The sequence below is a fragment of the Puma concolor genome, chromosome B3 (assembly GCF_028749965.1).
Source record: "Puma concolor isolate L17-30 chromosome B3, mPumCon1.1.hap2, whole genome shotgun sequence".
NCBI classification, from domain to species: Eukaryota; Metazoa; Chordata; class Mammalia; order Carnivora; family Felidae; genus Puma; species Puma concolor.
The window spans coordinates 33,532,595-33,546,357 of NC_141672.1; the positions used below are offsets into that span (position 1 = coordinate 33,532,595).

The 13,763-nt window shown below is 38.3% G+C and overlaps 1 protein-coding gene across 1 annotated transcript in view; it reads right to left on the reverse strand.

Annotated features, from left to right (window-relative positions):
• Positions 1-13,763, reverse strand: part of EXD2 (exonuclease 3'-5' domain containing 2) — an 87,912-nt gene that overhangs the window by 62,144 nt on the left and 12,005 nt on the right. Inside the window, exons 2-3 of the mRNA XM_086709444.1 lie at positions 7,528-7,695; positions 3,109-3,168 (exon numbers count right to left, since the gene is read on the reverse strand). The gene's annotated coding sequence lies outside the window, so the exon portion shown is untranslated. The remainder of the gene's footprint in view (positions 1-3,108; positions 3,169-7,527; positions 7,696-13,763) is intronic.

The following is a 13,763-nucleotide window of genomic DNA, read 5'->3' on the forward strand; positions in this document are numbered from 1 at the left end:
CAAAGGACAGGCCAAAAGCAAGCCTGGTTTGCCCTACAAAACCACCAAAAGCCTCAAGAATTGAAAGCACCAGGTACCTCAAGAAGCAGGGGTAAAGTTGGGACGAAAAGCAGAATAACTGGTTAAAAGTCTATTTCAGAAGCAGTTGGACCACCTGATTTCCTTCCTAGCTGCCAACCCTGCAGAAGGTTTAGGATTGATTCCCTGGAGACAATAAAGTAGAAGATACCTTGTCTAGTTAAGAATAAGGGTGCCATACTAGGGAACCTGGGAACTAGGGAACCTGGGTGGCACAGTCAGTTGAGCATCTGACTCTTGATTTGAGCTCAGGTCATGACCTCCTGGTTCATGAGATCGAGCCCCACATCAGGCTCTGCACTGACAGTGTGGAACCTGCTTGGGATTCTCTGTCTCCCTCTCTCTCTCTCTGCCCCTATCCTGCTTGCTCTTTTCCTCAAAATAAAAAGATAAACTTAAAAAAAAAATTAACAACAACAAAAAGAATGGGGTGTCATACTAAAAACATGAGGATTCAGTGAAAATTACTTACTTTCATACTTTCAAGATTCCTGCCTCACTTTCCCACATCAGCAACCAACATTAGAAGCCAAGTGTATACGAAAAATTTTCAGATAATTTTGTTATGAGCATACATTAAACTTTCTTTAGTATCTTACAACAACGAAGAAGGCCAATAGTAGGATACTTCTAAATGGGTGAAAAGATTATCGGGAAATAGAAAACTGCATTGTTCTAAGCATACCCTTCCCACTTATCAGATTCTATGGGGTTTCCGCCTTCTATAGTTTTTGAGCTGTTTTACACTGCTGAAGAGATATATGTTAATTTGTAGAAAGCTGATAATAATGCAAATAATTATTGTCTTTAGATGTGCAAATAAATGCTGTTAGGTGAAGCTTCTATTGACAACCCCACTCCCCCACACCTCTTAATAAGCCAGCTTTGTGTGTATTGAGAAAATGTATGTCAACGTTTTTGATAGGCTTAGATATTTGGTCTTTGGGTTTTCCTTTGAACTGATTGTAACATCTTTTCCAGATCCTTCATTAAATAATGAGTTAAGTCAAATCTTTGACATGTATTTATTTCATAACTGCATCTGATTCATAATTTTCTTTTGTTTTCTTTCTTTTTTTTTTTTTTTTTTTTACTATTATCCTTTAAGAAGTCCAATTCAGTGGGAATGCAAACTGATGCAGCCACTCTGGAAAACCATACGGAGGTTCCTCAAAAAATTAAAAATAGAACTACCCTACGACCCAGATATTGCACTACTAGGTATTTATCCAAAGGATACAGGTATGCTGTTTCGAAGGGGCACACCCCCCCCCCCCCAATGTTTACAGAAATGCTATCGACAATAGCCAAAGTATGAAAAGAGCCCAAATGTCCATTGGTGGATGAATGGATAAAGATGTGGTCTATATATACAATGGAATATTATTCGGCATTTAGAAAGAATGAAATCTTGCCATTTGCAACAACATGGATGGAACTAGAGTGTATTATGGAAATTAGTCACAGAATGACTTCACTCATATGTGGAATTTAAGATACAAAACAGATGAACAAAAGGGAAGAAAAGCAAAAATAATATAAAAACAGGGAGGGGACAAAACATAAGAGAACAAACTGAGGGTTGCTGGAGGGTTGTGGGTGGGGGATGGGCTAAATGGGCAAGGGGCATTGAGGAGGACACTTGTTGGGATGAGCACTGGGTTTTATATGTAGGGGATGAATCACTGGATTCTACTTCTGAAATCATTATTGCACTATATGCTAACTAACTTGGATGTAAATTTAAAAAAATAATAAAAATATAAATAAATATAGAAAGAAAGAAAGAAAGAAAGAAAGAAAGAAAGAAAGAAAGAAAGAAAAAGAAAAAAAAGAATCCAGTTCAGGGGTGCCTGGGTAGCTCAGTCAGTTAAGCGTCCAACTTCAGCTCAGGTCATGATCGCACGGTTTGTGAATTCGAGCTCTGCGTTGGGCTCTGTACTGACAGCTCAGAGCCTGGAGCCTGTTTCAGATTCTGAGTCTCCCTCTCTCTCTGCCCCTCCCCTGCTCACACTCTGTCTCTGTCAAAAAATAAATAAACATTAAAAAAAAAAGAGAAGTCCAATTCAAAGATTTATTTTTGGTAGGGATATTTGGGAGGAAAAGAGATTAGTTAGAAAAATCATTTTAGGGATGGCTGGCTGTTTCCAGTCCATGGAGCATGCAACTCTTGATCTCTGGGTTGTGAGTTCAAGCCCCACACTGGGTGTAGAGATTACTTAAAATCTTTCGAAAGAAAGAAAGAAAGAAAAGAATGAGGAAGAGAGAGAGAAGGAAGGAAAGAAAGAAAAAGAAGAAAAGAAAAAATCACTTTAGATTAGTTACAAGAAAAAAAAGAATATTTGGTGAAATTCACTACACTCTGAACTGAAAGGTGACTGGGTGCATAACTGGCTTCTTGGAAGTTTTAATCCCTTTAGTTTTATTAGGATTTTGTGTAGGCATTTTATCAGAAATTCTCATTTCTCCCTCGAAGGCAGATGTAAATTACAACATGAAAAAAATGCATTCTGGTTCTAGTTTGAATTTTTTTTTTCTTTTACACAATAATGATTTCTGAATCTCCAGTCAAAAGCTGTCGCTAAATACCTACTCCCAGTGCTACTCGAAGCAATGAAAAAGGGAGCTTGCTCCAAAATGTAAATCACCATACTGTTTCCTTCACTGAAAAATTCTTCCTACAAAACTGTGCTTGCTGACATAGATACTTCACATTCTGGAACAAACTTTTATCTTATTGAGGACTGATAAAAGCCAATTGCGGAGTACCTAGCTGGCTCAGTCATAGAGCATGTGACTCTTGATCTCAGAGTCATGAGTTCCAGCTCCACATTGGGAGTAGAGTCTACTTTAAAAATAAATAAAAATGCATTTAAAAAACCCCCCAAATTGCAGAAAGTGAACTGTTTTCCAGCTTTAAAAAGGAATTAAATTATAATACGTGCTACAACAGGAGTGAACCTTGAAGGTATTTATGCTGAGTGAAATAAGCCAGACACAAAAGGACAAATAATGCGTGATACCACTTACATGAGGTTGCTAGAAGAGTCAAATTCATAGAGACTAGAGTGGAATAGTGGTGACCAGGAGCTGGGGGGAGAGAGGAATGGGAAGTTACTGTTTATTGGGCATGGAGTTTCAGTTTGGGATGATGGAAAAAATCTGGAGATGGATGGTGGTAATAGTTACAAAACAATGTAAATATACTTAATGCCATGGAATTGTACATTAAAAAATGGTTAAAATGGTAAATTTTAAATTATATATGTATATGTATATATATATATATATATTTTTTTTTTTTACCACAGTTGTAAAATGATTAAAGTGATAGATTTTAAGTTATACATACTTTACTGCAATTTTTTTTTGTTTACATTACAGACCAGCTAGTCCAAAGACTACACTTTGAATTGTACTATATTAGACTCCAGGCTTCTCAAACTAAATTTATCAACCCCAGCAGATCTTTTCACATGCCACAAACTAGCTCCTTTCTAACTCTCAACTCCACATTTATTCTACCTTTCTCCACTATTCATTCAGTTACGAACACTAGAAATCGGTGAAATGTCCTAGACTCCTGCCTCCCCTTCATCTTTTTGTATATAATTTGAGCAATGATTGTCTAACTGTACTGGTAATAAAGAAGCTGTTCCTCAGCTTCAAGCCGTTTATGCTTAGTTTTGTGGTGCTGAGGCTGGCTGGGTCTTTGCGTTTCACACTTTTCCTTCACCAGACTGGCTCTCTGTTAACTCCTGCCAATAGTCAATAGCGGGAGATGAGAGGCAGGAAGAAGGGAGAAGGGACTGCTGCTCCTTCCTGTTCGCTTTTTGTTTCTATCCAGTCACATGCCAGCAGCAGTCCTGGACTCCTTTCCATACTCCCAGAACTAGCCTTATCACATTCCTCAGAGGGACCAGTACCAGCTAGGCAGCCACCCCCTCAGAGGTCTGAGTCACGAAGAGGCCCACCGCTGAGCTACTGAGCTACCAGTGTAAGTCAGGTAGCGTGTTTTTTTGTTTTTTTTTTTTTAATTTTTTTTTTTCAACGTTTATTTATTTTTGGGACAGAGAGAGACAGAGCATGAACGGGGGAGGGGCATAGAGAAAGGGAGACACAGAATCGGAAACAGGCTCCAGGCTCTGAGCCATCAGCCCAGAGCCTGACGCGGGGCTCGAACTCACGGACCGCGAGATCGTGACCTGGCTGAAGTCGGACGCTTAACCGACTGCGCCACCCAGGCGCCCCAGGTAGCGTGTTTTTAAGGTCTGGGTTCCAGCTCCCGAGGGCCCCTCCTTCAAGTGTTTAATCCCAACGATCCCAACCTTGACTCTTTATTTCCCCATCTCCTTCTTGCAGTTACTACTTCTTAGTCCCACTTTCTCTTTTCAATTCTCCAATGCCTATGATATCTCCAACAACTGTTTATATGAATTTTCTTAGTTAAGGTAACTGCTGTAGTTTGTTGAACACTGACTAATACAGAAAATGGTCCCAAGAATAGTTCTAGGAGGCTGACTTTCAGCTATAGGATTTGGGGTTGATTTGTTTATATCCTTAAATTCAAATGCAACGTTGAGCAAGTTGTCAGTGGGAAATGGGATGTAGTGGCATCATAAATGATCAACTTATCACCTTTAGTCATTTGTGTTGGAGTGCCCACTAAAGCAAACGCTTTGAAGTCACGTATGACTGTTTGATGGTAATGTAGACAGTAACAACTCTATGTTGGGAGTGGCTTCATTTGCTCCCCACAAAGAACTCATGTAAGAAATGGAAAAGGTCAAGTCATTAAACATTCAGTTCAAGAGACAGAGAAAGCTTCTTTGTCAGTCCTAAAGAATCTCTTATTTTTTATACTTACAAACTAATATTTCTGAAAATCATAGAATTTAATTGTGCAGATTTCAGAATTACAACATAAGTTGATTTCATAGCCATGCCAGAACTCTCTAGTGAAAGATAAGGCAAAGATGGGGAAGGGGATGACACTGAAACTGGAATGATGACATCTGGGTTGGTGCCCAAAGAGTGACTTTACACTGAAGAAATCTGACAAAACTACCTTAGCCACATTATCAAGGCTATAAGTCATATGTATGGACTGCCTAAAAAAACTAGGACTGCCATAACAAAATGCCATAGACTGGGTGGCTTCAAGAACAGAAATTTATTTCTCATAGTTCTAGAGGCTGAGAAATCCCAGACCAAGGTGATGGCTAATTCTGTTTCTGTTGAAAACTCTTTTCCTAGCTTGTAGATGGCCCATTTCTCACTATGTCCTCAGGTGATGGAGGGTGAGGGAGATCTCTGGTGTCTCTTGTATAAGGACACTAATCCTATTGGATCAAGGCCCCACCCTTACTACTTCATTTAATCTTAATTACAGCCTAAAGGCCCTATCTCCAAATAGGGTCAAATTGGGGCCTAGGGCTCAACATATGAATTTGTGGGGCTAAGGAAGGACACAATCCAGTCCATAGCAATATCCTTGATATAATTTGATGAAAATGGCACTCTGTGGCCTTCCTCCCAAAACACATAGCCCCAGGCTTTTTTGCTTCTGACCCTCATCTCTCTCTCTCTCTTTTTTAAGAATCTCTACACCTAACTGTGGGTCTTGAACTCATGACCTTGAGGTCAAGAGTCAGATGTCCTACCAACTAAGCCAGCCAGGCAACCCCAGTCTAATCATGAGATAAACATCAGACAAATCCCTATTGAGTGACAAAATACTTGATTAGTACTCTTCAAAACTGTCAAGGTCATCAAAGACAAGGAAAAGTCCCAGCCAAGAGGAACCTAAGGAGACATGTCAACTAAATGCAACGTGGTATCCCTGATAAGATCCTAGAACACAAAAAGGATTATCGGGTAAAAGTTAAAGTAATCTAAATGAAGTATGGACTTTAATTAATAACAATGTAATGATATGGGTTCATTAATTATGCAAAGGTACCATACTAAGATAAGATGTTAATAATAGGGGAAGTTGGGTGGGGGATATATGGGAACTCTTTATTCTATCTTCACAAGTTTTTTATAAATCTAAAATATTCTAAAATAAAAAGCTTATTTAACAGGTAAAAATAAAAAAAACCAATGTAGGCACAATTATCATAAGGAGTAGCAGAAATGAAATGGTGTTCAGAAAGTTTTGATATGTAAGAATCTTTGGCAGTGGGTGATTGATCCTGGTGTCCTAAGTTAAATGGATAGCTTAATAAAATGTTATTGGAATTACCCACTTATGGTATTTCTAGTAAGACCCTGTGCTGGACGAGACATAAACTCTGGACAAAACACACCATAAAAACGCCTCCCTGAAGGCACTGGAGAGTGAACAAAAGCAGGTAGATTCTGACAGGGAGTCAACACTTACAAGTAATGACATGAGGTGAATTTTCTTTTATAGTCTTTAACCTGACAATCCAACCAGGTAGAAAACCATCAAAGACATATAAGAACTGAACAACATGATTAACTACTTTGTCCTAATTGACATTAATAGAACTCAAAGACATATAAGAACTGAACAACACGATTAACTACTTTGTCCTAATTGACATTAATAGAACTCAATGCCCAACAACTATATACATTCTTTTCAAGGGCAAATGGCATATTCACCAGGATAGACTATATGTGAAGCCAAAGAACAAGTACTGATAAATTTTTAAACATTGACAATTTAAAAGACAGTTTCTCTGACACTGGGATTAGTTATAAATAACAAGATTCTAAGAAAACTAAAAATATTTGGAAATCAGTATACATACTTCTAAATAATCCACAAGTCAAAAAATCAAGAGAAATTAGAAGGTATTTTTAGGGGCGCCTGGGTGGCTTAGTCAGTTAAGCGCCTGACTTAGACTCAGGTCATGATCTCACAGTTGGTGAGTTTGAGCCCCATGTGGGGCTCTGTGCTGACAGCTCAGAGCCTGGAGCCTGCTTCAGATTCTGTGTCTCCTTCTCTCTCTGCCCCTCCCCCATGCATACTCTGTCTCTTTCTCTCTCTCAAAAATGAATTAACATTAAAAAATTTAAAAAAAATTTTTTAAAGATGATATTTTTAAATGGATGTTAATGAAAACATTTTGATATTTGTGGGATACAGATAAAGCAGTGCTTCCAGGGAAATTTATAGCTTTAAATGTTTATATATTAAAAGAAGATCTAAAATCAACAATCTACATTTTCACCTTAAGGAATTAGAAAATAAGAGCAAATTAAGCCCAATGGAAATAGAAGGAAATAATCAAGATAAAAGCAGAAATCAACAAAATAGAAAATAGACAAAAATAGCAATAAACAATGCAAACAAAAGCTTGTTTTTTGAATTAATAAAACCCACAAGCCTCCAGTCAGAATGATCAAGAAAAGATAAAAACTATTTGAGGAACTGAAAGTTGATTTAACATTTGAAAATCAACCAATGTAAGTTACCTGTGTCATGCCTGGTTTTCAGATACTTCTGCACCCAATAGGAGATACTGCTGTAGCATTACAACCCTCAACTGGAAAATCCTCGAAAGATAGTGGTGAAGCAAAATCCTCTCAGTGGGTAGATCTCCAAAAAATACATTTGGTTGTCCACTCTATCTGGATGGTGAACTGGCCAGAAGAACAGATATATACTGATTAATTAACTGGTAGTTGCTAATGATTTCATTGCATGCTTAGGAGACTTGGAGAGAATAGAGGCCTTTGAAGATAATTAGAAAGAAGGTGTGGGGAAGAGGTATGTGAATGGACCTTTCCAATGGGCAAACTGTAACGATATTTGAGTTCAATAAAAATGCTCACAAAAGGTCATCTATTGAAGGGGAGGCTCTCAATCAGACGGACAAGAGGACACATAGTATAAATGTCACTCTACCTTTTTCCAGACGTAGCAGTGTTTGTTCAAGGAGCTCGAGTACAACATGGCCATGTTACAGGGATAAAGACTATGCATGGATTCAACAACATCAGCTTCCCCTTAATAAGTCTGACCTGGCTAAGCCCCTAGGAAGCCTCACATACTTGCAATAAAGATTTAGGCTAGACCCTCAGTATGACATTCCCTGGGGCAGCAGTCAGCCAATTAGTAGCAAATTGATTACACTGGACTCCTTATATCACAGAGGTAACAGCAATCTGTCCTTACTGAAATAGATGTATATTATGGGTATGGATTGTATCTTCCCTGCTCATATGGTACTTTGGCCAGCACCACCATCATCCATGGATTTAAACAGAATGCATATTTACTATAATGGTGTTTTATATGGCATTGCTTCTAATCAGGAAACACATTTCACCAAAAAAGAAGCATGCTAATGGGCTCTTGTCTATGGAATTCATTGATCTTTCCACATACCCCATTATCCAGAAGCAGCTAGTCTGATGGAATGTCCGAACAACCTAGTGATGGCTTGGTTTCAATGCCAATATCAGTGCGGAGAGGACATCTTGAAAGATTGGGATTATCTTCCAAAATTAACACATCCTTCAATGTATAATGCTGTCTCTTCTATAGCCAGAATGAGCAGATCCACAAATCAAAGGTGGGAAATAGAAGTGGCTTTTCCCTTTCTTACACCTAATAATCTACTTCCAGAATTTTTACTTCCCATTTCTTCAACTTTGAGTTCTGTTGGTTTGGAAGCCTTAGTTCCAACAGGGAAATGCTTCTACCACAAACACAATAATAGTTCCATTGAATGGGAAGTTGAGATGTCATCTAGCCATTTTGGGCTCTTCATGCCATGGGACCAACAGCCAAAAATGGATTACTCACTGAGTGAGATGACTGATCCTAAATACCAAGGGGGAACTGGGTCTCTGCTAACATAATAGGGACAGTTTCCCAAGAGTTTCTCTGAAATCCAGGGGATTTTCTGAGCACTTCCACATCTAATAGGAAAGACTGATGGGAAATTAAAGCAGTCAGAAAAAAGTAGGACCCTGAGAGAGATTCAGGAATGAAAGTTTGGTTCACCCCACCAGATAAAAACCCAAAGGTTCTAGTGGAGGGCAAAGGAAATAATCAATGGATAGTGGAAGACAACAGTTATAAATGTCAACTAGGACCTGTGACCACTTACATAAATGAGCACAATAACAGCAATGCCTATTTTCTTGTAACTTTTTCTGTGTGTACATAAAAAGAATCTCTCTCCCGATTCCTCTTGTTTTATATAAGGATTGCTGGTTGCTGTTAACTTTACAATTTAGTCTTTTGGTTTAGTATATTCAGATAGGACCTTGACTGAATGTGAGTAGTACTTAACATCACTTATATATGGATACTGTTAACTATAACTGAATGGCAAGCATTCTCCTGACTCAGGACATTTGTAGATGCTATTTCCTCTTCTTTGAATGTTCTTCTCCTACATATTCATAAAGGCTTCTCTTTCACCTTCTTTTAATCTTTATTCAATGTCACTTTTCCCAGATATGCTTTCTCTGACCACTCTATTTAAAACTCGAAGTACTTGGGATGCCTGAGTGGCTCAGTTGGTTCAGTGTCCAACTTCGGCTCAGGTCATGATCTTACAGTTCATGAGTTTGAGCCCCAGGTCAGGCTCTGTGGTGACACCTTGGAGCCTGGAGCCTGGAGCCTGCTTCAGATTCTGTGTGTGTGTCTCTCTCTGCCATTCTCCCACTTGCGCTCTGTTTCTCTCTCTCTGTCTCAAAAATAAACAACAAAAAAAATTTAAATTCAAAGTACTTATCACCATCTAAAATATTATATATTTTACTTGTTTACCTCACTGACTTTCTGTTTCCCACTCCAGCTTGTTAACTGCTATATCTTTAGTGCATAGAACAGTGTAGACACTCAAGAAATATTTGTTGACTATGGAACATTGTTATGCAGTTTAAAATAGTGAAGTAGATCTATAAATACTAAATAAGCTAGTATTTATAGTGTCCTTTCAGAAATAAAGGAAGAACATAAATGTGGATTTTAGCTTATTACCTAAGTTAAAAAATTTTTTTTCCATTTTTTCAGTGTTGGGAGACACTTGGACATGGTTTCCAATTTAGGGGAAAAGGCCAGTAGCATTGGAATAGATTAATACATAGGAAAAAGCGGATAATTGATGGAACAAGGTCCATGAGGAGATAACATGAGATGGTTGCAGAGCACAGTGAAAGCACTGTGCTTGGATAAGAGGAGTTTTGTGATAAGGAGCCTTAAAATTAAAGGAGTTCTCAACTGACGGCCTCCATGATCCTCATAAATGGAGGATAGAGGTCAAGGCTAAGGGCAAGGGTTTGGGGAATGTGATTAATTTGTGAGGGTTTAAGAAAGGTATTATGGTTATATTAACAAAATTATTTTATTTAATCCTCACATCAACCCCCGTGAGGTATTATCTCCACTTTACAATATTATTCTATTTTATAAATGTAAAAACGGAAGGACTGCGATTATGTATTATGCACAGGACTGCATAGCTGATGAATGATGGAGCCATTTTAGTAAACTCTAACCCAGGCTTCTCTTGACTTCAGTTTACTGCCTGTCTAGGTCTCATGTTCCTCAGCAATAATGTGGAAATGGTCCCAAGCTACTCCATCCTCTAAAGTAATTGTCCCCCGAGTGGAGTAGGATGGGCACATCCAGGGTGTACATGATGGTCCATCAGAATGTTAAAAGAAAATGTTAGATTTCTATTCACATTTTATTTTATTTTATTTGTTTCAACGTTTTTAATCTATTTTTGGGACAGAGAGAGACAGAGCATGAACGGGGGAGGGGCAGAGAGAGAGGGAGACACAGCATCGGAAACAGGCTCCAGGCTCCGAGCCATCAGCCCAGAGCCTGACGCGGGGCTCGAACTCCTGGGCCGCGAGATCGTGACCTGGCTGAAGTCGGACGCTTAACCGACTGCGCCACCCAGGCGCCCCTCTATTCACATTTTAAATCTAAAAAAAAAATTTAAGAAATTCAGGTTTGCTACTATTCAATATACAGATGGACACTGGTATCCTTATTTGGTCTGGATGCCAGCTGGTTGTGAGTCATTTTGGAATCTTGAGGGAGAGATAGGAGTTCCACAGTGCAGATGGACTGATAGTGGTGCTCGCCCATCTTACATTTTTTGTGCTTATGAGATGACATCAGTGTGTTCATTTTTGTAGAAACAAGACTTAAATAGCGGAATCTTTATAATACAGTGGTCTATGATGGAATGGGGACTGATGACAAAGGTATTTGGCTTCACTCAGATTTGCTAGGCATTTCTGGTCAAAGTATTAAAATAGTTGTCAGAACCTATAAATACCTGACTTTTCTTTCACAAAAAGAAACATTCTGGGGCGCCTGGGTGGCTCAGTTGGTTGAGCGTCCGACTCTTGATTTTGGCTCAGGTTGTGATCCCAGGGTTGTGGGACTGAGCTCCGAGTGAGTCTCTGTGCTGAGCACGGAGCCTGCTTGGGATTCCCTCTCTCCATCTGTCCCCGTCCCCTGCCCCTGCTCTCTCTCTCTCTCTCTAGCTGAAAAAACCAACCAACCAACCAACCAAACAAACAAACAAACAAGACATTCAAATTTTGCTGACTTTTTCAACAAGGTGGCTGTGAATAGTATGCTATTTTATAAATACAAAAAAACCCCCATGTTTTGAAACTGTTCCTTCAAGCTAAAGTCCATAGTGTAATGAATGAGAAAACAATTGCTTTTTGAAAGCTACTATAAATATTTTGAAAAGTGATATTAAGAAGCGTTTTGGTGGGTTTTTTGCCAAAAAACATAGAAAAAAATTATTATTATTTTTAAGTAAGCTCTATGCCCAACATAGGGTGTAAACTCAGGACCCCAAGATCAAGAGTCACATGTTCTATGGACTGAGCCACCCAGGTGTCTTGTTGGAAGTATGTCACTTATAAAAATGCTCATATTTGCACACATAAATCTTTGGAAATACTTTTCTACTGTGTTTAAGAATCTTCCAAATAAAATAGAGATCCAGTGGATTTTAAATATATTTAGTAAAAATATAACATCTTCTGATCAATTTGCAAATGCAGCTGATTGATATCCTGGAAAATAAAAACTAATTAGCTGGACTTGAATAAAATTGAATAGGACTTAAAAATTAGTTTCATGTTTCAGGTACTTGGGTGGCTCAGTTGGTTAGGTGTCTGACTCTAGGTTTTGGTTCAGGTCATGATTTCAAGGTTCGTGGGTTCCAGCCCTGCATCAGGCTCTGTGTTGACTGTGCAGAGGCTGTTTGGCATTCTCTCTCTCTCTCTGTCTCTCTCTGCCCCTCCCCTACTCACCCTCTCTGTCTCTCAAAATAAATAAACATTAAAAAAATTTTTTTACTTTCATGTTTGAGTAAATCCAGCTAAATATTTTTCCCATGTTTGAGTAAGTCCAGCTAAATATTTTTCCATTTGGATCCTTTATATCTTTGTGAGTTTCATTTCCATTAAAACCAAGTAATAGATAATAGGTACACACTTTGAAAATATTATTATAGTATATTAAACCATCATTTCAAAAATGATTTAAAATCAAATTGAGTTTACTTTAAAAACAAGGTCGTGGAAGCAAAAAGGTAATAAACAGTTTTATATTTTAAAATATTATGTTTCTTTCATCTTCATCTTATCCTTTAATTTTTAAATTTTAAAACATTTTTATGATTTAAAAATGTCCACGACAAATTAGGGCATTATTACACACATACAATGTATTGATAATGTGGGTTCATGTTATAACATGTTGAGAGTTTGTGATAATAAAAAATTTGGAGATCATTTATTCAAGTACCAGGTTTTTCAAGCTGAGCACTACTGACAATTTGGGCTGGAAAATTCTTTTTGTGGGGACTTTCCTGTACATTGTAAGTTATTTAACAGCGTCCCTGGCTTCAACCTACTAAATACCAAATACCACTAGTACTCCCCGCACAATCGGTTGTGACAATCTAAAACTCCCCCAAACAGTGACAAGAGTCCCCTTAGGGTAGGGTTGTCAGATTTAGCAAAACAAAACAAAACAAAAGCAAAAACCAAAACAAAAGGAGGTGCTTATTTTTTTAATCCTATTCTCTATTTATTGGAAATCCAAATTTAACTGGGTTCCTGTGTTTTATGCAACAACCCCAAGGGAAGAGGGCAAACCCACTCTTGCATTGGGAACCACAGGTGGAAAGTCTTATTATGTTACTTATGTTATGTCTTATTACTTACTTATGTCTTATTATGTTACTTATTATGTTACTCTACATCCTTGCCTCTTTCCCAACCTCATCCTACCTTCCAAACCCTTCCACTATGCTCTCCGGAACTCATTATCCATAACCTGCAAAAGTCCTTGTGTTGTCAAGCTTTCTCTTCCATTTATCTTTATTAAAATCCGGCTGACTCTCAGTCAGTCAGATATTCCTGTTGCCCCACCCAAATGGTGCTGTTTATAGACAGAATTTGATATAAGCAAAAACTATAACCGGTGTTTCCAATGGAAAACTATGCATTCTTCAGGTTATCTGATTCTAGCCTTGTATTGCTTAAGATTTTAAAAATATGTTTATTTATTTCTGAGAAAGAAAGAGAGAGACAACACAAATTTGGGAGGGGCAGAGAGAGAGGGAGACAACAGAATCTAAAGCAGACTCCAGGCTCTGAGCTGTCAGCATAGAGTCCAACTTGGGGGTCGAACCCACGAACCGCAAGAT